We start from the raw sequence: 14,086 nt of genomic DNA on the forward strand, positions 1-14,086 counted from the left end.
CATAGCTAAGGAAATGAAATCAGATTAAACGTTCAGCGGTTTCAGATTCGGAACAGGGGCACCATCAGGATTGTGGGTGCCCACTGCCATAACGCAGCTGTGCACATGCACACTTCTGCACATAGTGCGTGTGACGTCGTGTTGTAGTTTGGGAGGGGGGCAGTGGTTCTTCTTCCTCCTTCTCTCCACAGCCAGCGAGGCACCCTTTTCCATGGGGAGGGGCTCAGACTTGGAGGCAGAGAGACTCTGCATCCACTTCTGAGCTTGGCCCCCCGGAAAAGGGTGACTTGCTGGCTGGCTGCAGAAGATGGAGCTGAACTGCCTCGGAGACAGTGCCACAGAAGCTGGCTGGCTGCATCACTCTGGCTTTGCTTGTTGACTTTGTGGGTGCCTGGCCAAGCACCCACGGCCTCCTGAAGTTGGCTCCTGCGATTGGGAAACAAAATGAATCGAGCCTTTGCAACTCTTAGAGTGCAATCCTAATACCCCCAAGTTGATGGCTACCCAAGGTTTAGGATGGCTTGTAGCTGTCAAATTAAGTTAAAGTGTCTCTCACATCATGGATCAGTTGCCTTCCAGTGGGTCTCAGTATGGCTAGGATAATGAGCAGAGCCGACTGCTGGACTTAGAACCTGCTCATTATACCTGTCATATTGAGACCATCGGAAACGACATCTGTGGGGCTGCTGATCCAGGATGCGACACACACTTTGCATAACTGATACCTGATTGACATTTTATGCACAAAGCGGGCTTTTCACTGAACCACAGGAAAAGCATAGGAAAGTTACATTGATGGAAATATATTCCAGTTATTTCCAGTTTATATCTGTGTCTGTCACGGGCCAGGAGTTGGCTTCACCTGCTGGGCAGCAGCCTGAAGGAGCAGAAGGCGAAGTAACTCCACCTGCTTCTGATCAACCTTCTTGCTCCTGATGAGAACCAGCTGGCTCCAGCTTTCTTAAGCAGGGTTTCCAGTCTCAGTCAGTAGCTGGAAACAACATTTGTTGTTCCTGGCCAGACTTTGCTGCTTCTTGCAACCATGGACCCTTGGCTTTCTTGACCCCTGGATCATCTGACTATGTGAACTGAGACCTTAGGACTGGACTGAACCTTGTATATGAACTCTGCCTCTAGGCAAGTACCCCTCCTGAGACTCAGCTGGTTCACTGGCTTCTCCCTCCACTGAGCTCTAGTGTGGCTGGCAGCATAGGGCTACGACAATGACCCTGTGACCTACTATGGTTCCCCGTGAAAGGTATCAGCAAATATTCTGCACAGAAGATGCTTTGCTTTTTCTGCTCAGTTCCTGTTCACTCTGACTTGGTCTCTCTGAAACGGACCACACTCACATCAACTTGCCCTCTTTTCATTGGTTGCTGGGACTGCACACCCACCATCGCTTCTGTTTTGAACAAAGGCAATTCTGGTTTTAAATGCAGTATAAGGAGTCTCTATAGGAGTATATTGTATTTTAAAATGGGGTTTCAGAGTTTTTAGGGGGCTTTGAATGTCTTATGTAGATTTTTCAATTTCATGGTTCTGTATGGGACAATGACAAAGATATCGTATTGTATTGTATCGAGGTGCAAAGAGCTTTTCTCTGTGAGCTAGCATGGTAGGGCTGATGTAGCTGCTCCCCACCATTGATGAGTGGGCAGATGAGGAGGGCATGTCTGTACCATTTTGTAGCTCTGCCCCCTTTCCCCATGCATTATCTACACCAGGGATCACAAATGCCTCTTCCTCCAGCTTTTGTTATAGTACAACTTCCATCAGCCCTAGCTGGTAGTCAATGGGTAGGGATGCTAGTCAGAAACTTGGTCTATGAGGACTGGCAGCAGGTCGCCAATGGGATCTTTCCAGCCACATCTGGGGACTGAACCTTCTGCATAGAAACAGGAATGCAGCCAATGTTGGGAGCCTTTGGCTCAAAAGATGTTGCTGAAATATAACACCCACCAGCCTCAGCAAGCATGGCCAATGGCCAAAGATTATGGGAGCTGTAGTTCCGCAACACCTGGAGGACCAAAAGTTTCCTCACCTGAAGTATGGGAATACTTGCCCACCTAGATTAGCATTGCCAGCACTGACTGGCAGCAGCTTTCCAGGGATTTCGGGCAGAAGTCTTTTCTAGCTTTACCTAGACATGCTTAGGAGAGCACCTGGGACCTTTGGCTTGCAAGGCAGTTGCTCTACTACTGAGATGGGGCCTTATAATTTCCAGCCAGGGTAGCCAATGCTCATAGAGGATGGGAATTATAGTCCAGCAACTTATGGGGACTGAAAGTTTGGGAAGGCAGCTTTAGAATGAGCTTACCCATAGAAAAAGACCCTAGTTTCTAGAAAAGGATTAAAACTGATACGTTAAATAGTGAAAAGTAAAGACTGAAAATGGTATATTACATCTCTTGCCAGAAACCAGTGGCTGGGGCTGCATACACACCATACATTTAAAGGACATGCCCCCCCCCAAAAAAAAAGAATAATGGGAAATGGTTACTTACGGTGCTGGGAATTGTAGCTCTGTTTGGTAAACTACAGTTCCCAGGATTTGGGAGTGTGTGATCCATGTGCTTTAAATGTATGGGGTAGTATTCAACTAGCAGAAGTATTTCCACTTGTGCAATGGGTCTTTCTCCATCTCCTCCCCCCATGCTTGCCCCTTCCCCCCAGATCTTCTCCAGAAGGTTGGGGGAACCCCTAGAACACATTTTAGGCATACACAGGGGGGAGAATGTCCCATTGTGCAAGCAGAAAACTTTGCGCTGCTGGACAATTCATGTACCACTATGCTGGATACAACCCAAAGTGTGCAAGCAGCCAACAAATTCATAGTAGTAATACTCAGCATGGCAGCAGATAGCCACACTTCTCATAGCACACAGGGTTGTGGGACTTCGCATTCACACACACTGTCAGTGTCTTTGGTTTATGGATGGTGGGGAGGGGGTTACAGTGGCAACCAGGAATGTCCATGTGCTTGAGTTCCCTCATGTTTAAAATGCAGGGACACAGAAGTTATGTTCTTGCAAATCTCAGCTGCTGAACCGTGGGTGAAGTTCTTTGATGACTTTAATAGCTGCACCTTGAAGCTGTCACACAAGTTTCCATCACTGCAAGCAACCCAGTTTGCTGGGAAGTAGCACTTTGAGTCTAAAGAGACTTTTATGATCGCTGGCAGCACTTAAGATATTGTGCTGAGTAAGTTGTAAGTTCATCCGTGTTATGAGATGAACCTATTCACCCATGCAGACTGTTTGCCTTCATTATTGGTTTTTCCATATTACGCTTTACGGAGACTTTAGTCAGGCAATTCCACTCCTAAGTCACACGGGGTTGACCTGTAATAAAGGAATTTGGGGTGAGATAAACCACTATTCCCTCTCCATTACATTTGGAGGGCTTGGAATATCTATTAAAATACAGTCTTGCTTTATAACAGTGCTTGAATGTGTGCTTTCCCAACCAATAATTATGTCCAACCTGATTCACACAGTGCAGGGATTGTCTAGGACTGTATCACACTGGTAAGAGTACCACATATATTCTTTGTTTGTAGCAATTTTAAAAAAGTGTATGGATGAGAGCCAATGGTAAAGGTAAAGGTACCCCTGCCCGTATGGGCCAGTCTTGACAGACTCTAGGGTTGTGCGCCCATCTCACTTAAGAGGCCGGGGGCCAGTGCTGTCCGGAGACACTTCTGGGCCACGTGGCCAGTGTGACATCACTGCTCTGGCGAGCCAGAGCCGCACACGGAAACGCCGTTTACCTTCCCACTAGTAAGCGGTCCCTATTTATCTACTTGCACCCGGGAGTGCTTTCGAACTGCTAGGTTGGCAGGCGCTGGGACCGAACAATGGGAGCGCACCCTGCTGCGGGGATTTGAACCGCTGACCTTTCGATCGGCAAGCCCTAGGCGCTGAGGCTTTTACCCACAGCGCCACCCGCGTCCACCCGAGCCAATGGTAGCCATACTTAAATTAAACCTATTAAAATAAATGGACATTGGTCTATTGATTTCAGTGGGTTTACTCTGAGAATAACTGCAAGACTCTGGCCAAGTATTGTCTTAGGGTAAACCCACAGTGAGAACCCAGTTCATAAATCTCACAGCGAACCCCCCATACCAATACAGTGGCACCTCGGGTTAAGAACTTAATTCTTTCTGGAGGTCCATTCTTAACCTGAAACTGTTCTTAACCTGAGGCACCACTTTAGCTAATGGGGCCTCCCGCTGCCGCTGTGCGATTTCTGTTCTCATCCTGAAGCAAAGTTCTTAACCCAAGATACTATTTCTGGGTTAGCGGAGTCTGTATCCTGAAGCATCTGTAACCTGAAACGTCTGTAACCCAAGGTACCACTGTATGTACATAATATGGTCTTCCAAGGAGCTTAGGGTAGTATACAGGACGTCCCTTCACTGCATTTTATCCTCACAACAACCCTGAAAGAAAGAACAGAGTTTGTTCTGTAGCCTGGTGTTATGAAAAAATCAATGGTACAGATGCACATGTTGGAATATAGCAAAAGTGGAAGGGGGGGGAACTCTGGTTATCCTCTATTCAGTGGCGTAGCGTGGGGGGGTGCAGGGGGTGCCGGCCGCACCGGGCACAACATCTGGGGGGGGGGGGCCGCTCGCACTCGCAGCTCTCTGCCCCTACCTGGCTCCACGGGTTAGGGGGCGCAAATTACTTGCCTTGCCCCGGGTGCTGACAACCCACGCTATGCCACTGCCTCTATTTGCAGCCTTGGCTCAGTTAGTTGCTTCTTAGTGGAAAGGGTACGGGGAGAGAGCCTTGCATAATACGATGCATTTAAAAAGAGGAGCAGGATGCAGACAGCGATGTCAACATACAACTGATAGGCAGTTTTGCACCATCAGCTTTCTTTTTGACACCGACCATATTCCGTTAATACAACTGCAGAGTGCAATTAACTGCGCTCCATTCAAACTCCCTGCTCCCTGCTGATGCTCGTAGCCATGCTTTGTAATAAAAGATTCATTTCTCCAAATCCCTGGAAGGCAATTGGGTTATTCAGTCACCTAGGATACTCTTCCTGGCCTTGTGCTTGCAGTTCCATGTTCAGGCAGGCTGCTTTCTTTAGCCTAATGCTGGTTATGCAGCATTTCTAGCTGGTTCATTCCTGGCTCTTCCTGTTGGCCATATAAAACCTCATCAAACTTGGACCATATCTACTCAGTTTTCTGTTCTTAACAGCCAGATGCCTTCGGGAATCCCCACCCCAAATCTCTTGATCTCAATTTGACTCCGGGAGAGGGGTGAGGAAACTGTCTCCTCCCCAGGTGTTGCTGTACTATGACTACCATAACCCCTGACCATTGGACATGCTGGCTGGAGCCAGTGGTGTAGCATGGGAGAGGCCATGGGGGCAGTTGCACCAGGTGCAAAATTGTTAGGGGGTGCAAAATTTCAACACTTGGTGCTGCCTCAATACAGCTGCTCACTGGGCTCCTTTGAAAATGGCTTCGCCATGCAAACTAGGACATGACCTCTCCAGAGAATGGAACGACTCGTCTCTTCTTATCTTTGCAACTATGACCACCTGGGTGACGCGGACACCGTTAGGCAGTTGAATGTGCATGTGTGTCCATTTCTGTCCCTCTCACTCACCCCCTCTGTGTGGCCCCGGGTGCTGGCAATGCATGCTATGCCACTGGCTGGATCCAATGAGAGCTGGAGTCCAATAACATTGGGGGCGGGGGGGAGTAGGTTTCCTACCCCAGTCTAGGATTTGGATCACCACCATTTCCCCCCAGCTGTTCATGTGCTGATCAATGAAGTTAGTGAACTAGGGAACTCAATGAGGTTAGCAGAAAGTATTTACTGCTTGAAACATCTAGCAGATTTTTCTGATAGTAAGGTACCAGGCGAATGCTAAGCACATCTGGCTGTCCTCTGCCTCATCAGCTGATAAGTGTCAACATGTCACCACTAAAAACCACTATAATTACTATATATATATGGTAGGAGGTAGTAAGGTAAAGATAAAAAAAGGTAAAGTCCAGTTAAAGGCGACTATGGGATTGCGGCGCTCATCTCGCTTTTAGGCCGAGGCAGACTGTCTTTTGCCCACAGACAGCTTTCTGGGTCTTGTGGCCAGCATGACTAAACCACTTCTGGTGCAATGGGACACCGTGATGGAAGCCAGAGTGCACGGAAATGCCATTTACCTTCCTGCCGCAGTGGTACCTATTTATCTACTTGCATGGGTGTGCTTTCAAACTACTAGGTTGTCAGGAGCTGGGACAGAGCAACGGGAGCTCACCCCATCGCGGGGATTCGAACTGTCAACCTTCTGATCGGCAAGCCCAAGAGGCTCAGTGTTTTTGACCACAGCGCCACCCATGTCCCTTCCTAGGAGGCAGCAGAGAGTAGGAAATCTGAGGTGGAAAGAACTAATGACCCCTTTTCCTTTTAATGCATTTCTTACAGAGCTGCAAAAAGTCCATTTTTAAAAGTTGATTTATTGCACTTTAATTGCACATGCCTAAAGTTTCAGCATGTATTTGAAACCCTTCCACAAAATACTGACAGCCTGGAGATGCCCTTATACATTTTGTTGTTATGCATTTTTATTTTTGTGGTGTCAGCTTTAAAGAGAAAGGCACGGTATACATTTAAGAGGAAAGAAAGTGTATCACTTTTTATCTCTGAAGCCATGTTGCTAGTACAATTTGAATTGCGTTTTCCCTGCTCATACATCACCAGGAGAGGTAAGAGACATAGTCTAGTTGCTTAGCAATCACAGGACACACTCCCTATTCACTCATAAACTTTATTAGAAGTCTGTTCAAAAAATATGCACAAGAAACTGCAAAACCCACAAAACCACAAAGAAAACAGCAAAAACCACTCTTTTCCTTGTATCAATGCCACTGCAAAATTTCTTTGGACAGTTAAAACTGTGATAGAAAAAATGTACTTTATTATGAGTGTGTATTTAGTTAATTAAAAAGCATTTGTAAACTGCTTCGGTGCTTAGAATTTCTAAGCAGCATGCACGAAAGCACAAACATAAAAACAGTAAAACAGTATCAGAAAAAGAGATTAAAAAAACCCCAAATCTAATAACAGGATCCAGTCTTACAGATCAAGGAAAGCCTGGAGGAAAAGATAAGTATTGTAATTAAGGCTGCAGTCCAATGATCCCTGGGGCCGTAGGATTCTCAGGACTGAACTTTCCAAGGCTGCATACACACCATACCTTTAAATCACATCCCTGCCTCCCAAGCATCCTGGGAACTGCAGTTTTGTAAGGGTGCTGGGAATTGTAGCTCTATGAAGTGTAAACTACGGTTCCCAAAATTCTTGGGGCGTGTGTGTGTGTGCTTTAAATGTGTGGCATGGGTGAAGTCCAATAGAGAGGCGCCCAGCCTTGGAGATGCAGAACCAGCTTCATGCATTTCCTCTGTGAAGCTGAGTTGGTGCCCCTCCAACGCTATTGGGTTCTGATGTTGAGAGGGCAAAACAAAGCATTCTGGGAGAATGATGGGAAAGTGGTGCTGAATCTGGCAGTTTCTTCCACACAAACACCCAAAAATGCATTCCCCCACTTTCTGTCTTGCTAGTGTGAGCCTTCTGTTCTCTCCCCCACCACACTCTGCTACTAGATCACCCTGTAAGCGATTGTTAACCAAAGAATTAATGACAGAAGATAAATTTAGATGGAAACAGCTAATGCAGAGGATCCAAGCACAACTTTCTTAAGCATTCAGCCTTGAACTGGAAGCTATGCTGTACAACACAGTTATGTAAAGACTTTTTCAGAAGGGGACAATCTTTTACCAAGTCAGGTCATCCCGATATTATTCATTGCCTTTTTTAACTTCTTCTCTTACCTGAAAAGTAATGAGATTCATTCTAGAAACTGGTTTTCAAACTCAGCTCTGGTACTACAGATGTTTTATGTACACACTCAGCTTCAATAACGTGAAGCCCACATGGAAATCCATCAGGTATTCAAAGAAAAGACAGGCTTTGATTAAAATTTAGGACTTTTCTCTTCATAACCTGATTTCTAGAGGCATGATAGATGTCACACAGCCCAGCTGCATAGTTGTTTACTCAGACATAAGTCTCGCTGTGCTCAGTGGGACTTACTCCCTAGTAAGTGGTTTGTTTGTTTGTTTGTTTTGTAGGACTGCAGCCTAAGTAACTTCTGAAAAGTTTTCTATAGTCATTTGTATACTATGAGTGGTACCCAACTAAGTTATCCCACTAAGTCATATTCAGAGAATACCCATTGAAACCAGTGGATTTACCTAACTTAGATCTATTGATTGCAGTGGGATTACTCTGAAGATGGTTTAGATGGATATCATCCTAGATGACCTGTAACTTTCCAAATTTTGTAGGACTAACTCCCATCACCCCTTTCCATTTGCCATGATGACGGAGTTTGATGGAGGTGAGTCCAGCATCTAGAGAGTCAGAGGTTCTCCATCACTGATCTATAGATAAGATGAATCAAGGTCTTTTCATTTTCCTTAAAGGAAAGACTGTATTTCTTTCATTGTTTTTGAGGTTGTGCTGTTGCCTTAAAATGATTATATTGCAGAGGCTTACACTTGCCTTTCACAGTGGGAAAAAGCAATTAGAACTAGCCCTGTTTGCTAAAGCAGGCAAGGTGCCAGGTATCTCGAAAAAGGTTAGAATTCAGTTTGCTAACAAACAAAGCAGCTTAAGTTATGACTTTCAATCGCCAATAATGTCATTTTGTAGAAAAGATAATGGCATATATAAATTTTTGTAGATGCCCTAGAGCAGTGTTTCCCAACCTTGGGTCTCCAGCTGCTTTTGGACTACAGTTCCCATCATTCCTGACCACTGGTCTTGCTAGCTAGGGATGATGGGAGTTGTAGTGCAAAAACAGCTGGAGACCCAAGGTTGGGAAAGAGTGCTCTAGAGCCTCAGTTAATCTGCAGTTCTATACTTAGGGATAAGTCCCACTCAACGTGAGGATTTCTGATTAACAGGGTTGCACTATTAAGTGAGAAATAGTTGCCAGCACCCATTGACAATGAAGTTACAAACTTTATTCTGTTGTGCAACAAAGCACTTTCTTCTGTGCTGGCTGATCCTACTACCTATCATTTTTTTATAGGATGACACCTGAAGTGCTACTATTTTCAGACATAATAGCTGTGGAACATGTTTTTGTGCCTTCAGTTGCATCCATACTATACATTTGATGATAAATGAATATGGGTGAACTACAGTTCCCAAAGAAGCATAGGAACTGTAGTTTACCCCTCACAGAGCTATAGTCCCCAGCACCCTTAAACTATAGTTGTGGGATTCTTTGGTGGAAGTCATGTGCTTTTAAATGCATGGTGTGGATGTAAAATTCATTGTGTTCTTTGGTATAAGATTGGGTTTCTTTGTGATAGCATCATACACTTGATTTCACATATGTGCTGATACTACCACAGCATCTTCCAGTATGTACCAAAAAGCAAACTACAGTCATACCTCAGGTTAAATGTGCTTCAGGTTGAGCGTTTTCAGGTTACGCTCTGCGGCGACCCAGAAGTAACGGAGCGCTTTACTTCCGGGTTTCGCTGCTTGTGCATGCACGGAAGCGGAGAATCACGACCCATAGACACAGGTTGCATTCGCTTCAGGATGCAAACGGGGCTCTGGAACGGATCCCATTCGCATCCAGAGGTACCACTGTACTCTCATTTAGCCCTATAATGCCAACTCCCAAGAGACTGTGATCTACTTTCAGAATTAAAAACTGGCAGTGATCTACCAGCTCAAAGTTGTTGACCTTTTTTGGGGAAGGAAAGTCCCATTTGGGGGGGGGGTCATTTCAAACCCCCATTTTTTAGGGGTTAAAGAAAAAGCTTTTGAGGGGAATTCTGTTTTTTGGGGGGTTTAAAGGCAAGGGAAATCTTAAGGAAATCAGCCCTGAGTGCTCACTGGGAGGAAAGATCGTGAAGCTGAGGCTCCAATACTTTGGCCACCTCACGAGAAGAGAAGACTCCCTGGAAAAGACCCTGATGTTGGGAAAGATGGAAGACACAAGGAGAAGGGGACGACAGAGGACGAGATGGTTGGACAATGTTCTTGAAGCTACCAGCATGAGTTTGACCAAACTGCGGGAGGCAGTGGAGGACAGAAGTGCCTGGCGTGCTCTGGTCCATGGGGTCACGAAGAGTCGGACACGACTAAACGACTAAACAACAACAACAAAAGGCAAGGGACAAAGCGGTAAAGTCACTCACAAAAAGATCAATATAGATGAAAACAGCAGCACAGAGTAAGCTCCGTCTTCCCTTCCAGAGATCAAACAACAATGGAGGGTGAGGTGAGGGGGCGAGGCAGGAGACAGTTTTACCGACGCTAAGGAAAGGGAGCCAGACATCGACCGCGATCTACCAAAACCTCACGGGGATCTACCAGTAGATTGCGATCGACCTGTTGAACATCCCTTACTTATAGGAACCTGCAGAGTGGTACAGTTTGCACTGAGTAATCGGCACCATTTCCTACGTTGTGGTTCCAGTCCAAATTGGATCCATCCTGTGGTTGCTTTTAGCCACATACTCACAAAAGTTGGGTGATGCATTCATATATCTTTGATGTCATATATAGCTTCGCCCTTAAGAATACTGCATTTGTTTCTTTAGAGCTGGGGTACTTGATTTGGACCCTTGTCACACTTGCAAACTGGAGACACTATTGTGAGCACCCGTCCCCTGACCAGTTCTATTGGCTATACAGTACCATAATAGGTCTAATTTCAAAGGGGAGAGGGGACCCTGTGGGTACCAGGGGAGTTTTCTCCATGCACATCTGCATTTACAGGCCTCATGCTGGCGACCGCTGCCTTGGAATGACAGAAGCTGAGTGATGCATGCAGAGTGAGGCATGAGGAAGATTTACTATATGCATTTTCTCTTTTATATCTGTTTAGCAATCTTTCCAATGTTTGACCTCTACAAGCAGGGTTAACTTGCACTATATATGGAATACACTTCAAAATTCATTAAGCATGAAGAATATGTGGATCACAGCTTAGGTACAGAAGTGATTATTTTTCTAAGTGACTGTTTTTTATGCCTTCGTAAAAAAATAAGTAAGCTGGTGTCAGCCCAGCCCTAGTGAACTTGTTCACCTCTTTGTCTGGTTAAACAAGGAACATGATTTCATTACACAGTAGAAAAGGCATAATGGCAGTGTAAGACTTGCAATTTCCATTCTTAACCATTCTGGGGTAGATTTAAAGAGGAGGCCTGGAAAGATAAAGTGAAAAGAAGGTGTTGGAAGGTGAGGCAGGAGGACAGTAAAAGGTAACATGAGAGCAGTGATAGGATGGTCCTGATTTGCCTTTACATTTAACAAGACAGTGATTCAACTCTGCCTCATTATAGGAACCTTTATTATCTCCCTGCCACAACAGTTTCGTTCCAGCACATTGTATGCAGGCAATGTGTCAGTTAATTGAGGATTTTTGTTGTTGAATAATCTGCCTATTAAACCAAACGCAACTCTAGTTGCATTCCAAATTGCAACCAAAGCATATGTAAAATGGGATGTTTTCCTTCATTTCTTCAACCTTAAGCAAAAACCAAGCAACCCAGAATCAGCTAGAATGATCGCAGTTATTACCCACGACAGATAAAGTATTCAGTTCAGTATAACTATGATTAGGAGTAATAGATTTGAAGTGACCCAGCTTTTCCTGTGTTACAAATCAGAATTCAAGGGACGACAACGCATTCACTGTTGTCATTTCAGAGCAGTGTGCCGCCAGTAGTTGTACCAATGTCAACAACAAGTAAGATGACAGTAGAAACTGGTTCAGTGCTGATTTTCCACTAGGACATGCTGCTAGAAGATGAAATTCTGCACTGTACTGGGAAATTCAATATACTTGGCTGATATAAAAGGTCACCTCACTGGAAGGGGCCTGTTTCATACAAAAATGATGGAAATGCCAACTCTGTCATTCTTTCTCACCTTCCAGTACCTTCTTTCACCCCTCTAACTTTTTGCTGTCTTTTAGGCACACTGATTGGTCCCAGAAAGCCTGCTGCCAAACTCAATTCCATTCTTGCATTGCCAGTGTCCTTCTCTTGGGCACTTGGAGCAGATGATTGTTATATTACTCTTCCTCTTTCGCCAGTAAACATGTGGCGAGACATCCTTAAGCCAGCTATGGACTCAAACCCTTACCCACCAGCCTTTTCCTTACGGTTTTATTATCACATGCCCGAAAGTGGCCGGGAGAATTTCCTGCGTTGAGGGAACTTTGCAATTAATAGAAATATCCATTCCTTAGCACAGTGCAGTACCAGCATGAAACCTTAAGGGTTTCTGAGACATTGCTTTAGGCTTACGGTGAAGGAGATGGTGGAGAGCGTTGTGTTGATGTCAAACAAAATTACTTGCAGATTCTTTGTGACTGCAGCCAGCAGTGAAGCTTCAGCTACTGCTTTTAACAATGTGCTATGTGCTTTATGGTACACAGAAGTACCAGCCTTGAGTTCTCCTTCAGAAATTAGACTTGAGGCTGCACACATGAGATCATGAACCTTCTGTATTGATGAATTCAATATAATTGTTCCTTCCTGATTCTCCATCAGGGGTCTCCAATATGACACCCATGGGCACTATGGTGCCCTTGAGGTGCCTGTTAAGTCTTTGAGCCACGGCACATACCCTTGGTCATGAAGTGGTGAGAGTCATTCACCTTTTATCTTTGAATGGTATAAGGAGTCTGCAGGAGGATGTTGAAAGAGTGACCTTCTTCTCTACACCCTCTTTCAGTTGTATGTGCTTTTAGATTCTCAGATTACTGGATCTAATTTTTACCCAGATTCCCTGTAAAAATGAAGTATGTGTGCCCCTTTTCTCTTTCTGACTCAGGATGGGGGGGGGGAGTGTGACTCAAATGTGCCCACAAGCCTTGGGGGGGGGGGGAGAGGCAAACTCTGTTCTACATATACGACCAATAACACCAATTATAATCCCTTATCTGTTATCAATATTCATAGAAGAGTAGCAAGAAATCAAATCCACCTTTCACTGCTTTAATTATGAGTACCCCAAAGTGGTTTAAATGTGTTAAAAGGTAGTTAATATGCGCTCAGCTGTTTCAAGTAGGCACCCTAATTTTATACAGGCATTAGTCAGAACTGCTAAATATAATGGGAAATAAAAAAGCTATGAGATGCAGGCATGCGATGCACAAAGCTCTGAGACAGAATTCAATAATCACTTATCAATTGTGCAAATGGGTTTCTCCAGTATGTCAACATCCTAGCCACAAAAGCCATCAAGGTGTTTTCCAAAACAAACTGCCCCTTTGAATTAATATTGCCTTCCCATATTCTCCAGAGCCCTTTTCATTAGCCAGTGCCTGCCTACTTCTAATTTCATCCATTTTTGTGATATCAGATGTTTCAAGGAAAACGGTGAGCAGCTATTATTATTATTATTATTATTATTATTATTATTATTATTACTTGCAACAGTTTGAACAGTTGGCTAAATCTACCAGAGAGATGGGAAAAAATAGAGATTCTGCTTCACATGCTATTGGAAGTTGTCTAACAGGGTAACCTTCCTTTGAAAGGACTAATGGATGTGTAAGTCATAAAAGATTTTTGAGGAGACAAAAAGCATGCACACCAGTGAAGACTGAACATGCCCACCAGTGAAGATGGCAGGCAAGAACACAATGTTTCTTTAGCTCACCTAATTATCAAGGTTTGGTGTGGCTAAAGGTTTGGTGCGGATAAACTTTTCATTCACCTTCATAACAGCTCTGTACTGTGGGCCACTGTTACTCCAGATTCACAGGTAAGTAGTTGAGGCGGACAGTTGGTCTCCCTAAGAATTTACAGAGTCCTCAAGTGTACATGATTTGGATGTCTTCAAAAGATGCCTTTGCAGAGAGGAAGTCTATCAATGGCTATTGGCAATAGCGGCTATACAGAACCTTCAAGTTCAGTGGCAGTATACCACAGGATTCCTCTTCCTGGGGTGCAGAATAGGAAGCCTGTTTTTCTATTATGCTGGTGGGCATCTTACTAGTTAACACAGCAAAC

The sequence above is a fragment of the Podarcis tiliguerta genome, assembly GCF_965153285.1.
Source record: "Podarcis tiliguerta genome assembly, chromosome: 7".
In the NCBI taxonomy this organism is placed as follows: Eukaryota; Metazoa; Chordata; class Lepidosauria; order Squamata; family Lacertidae; genus Podarcis; species Podarcis tiliguerta.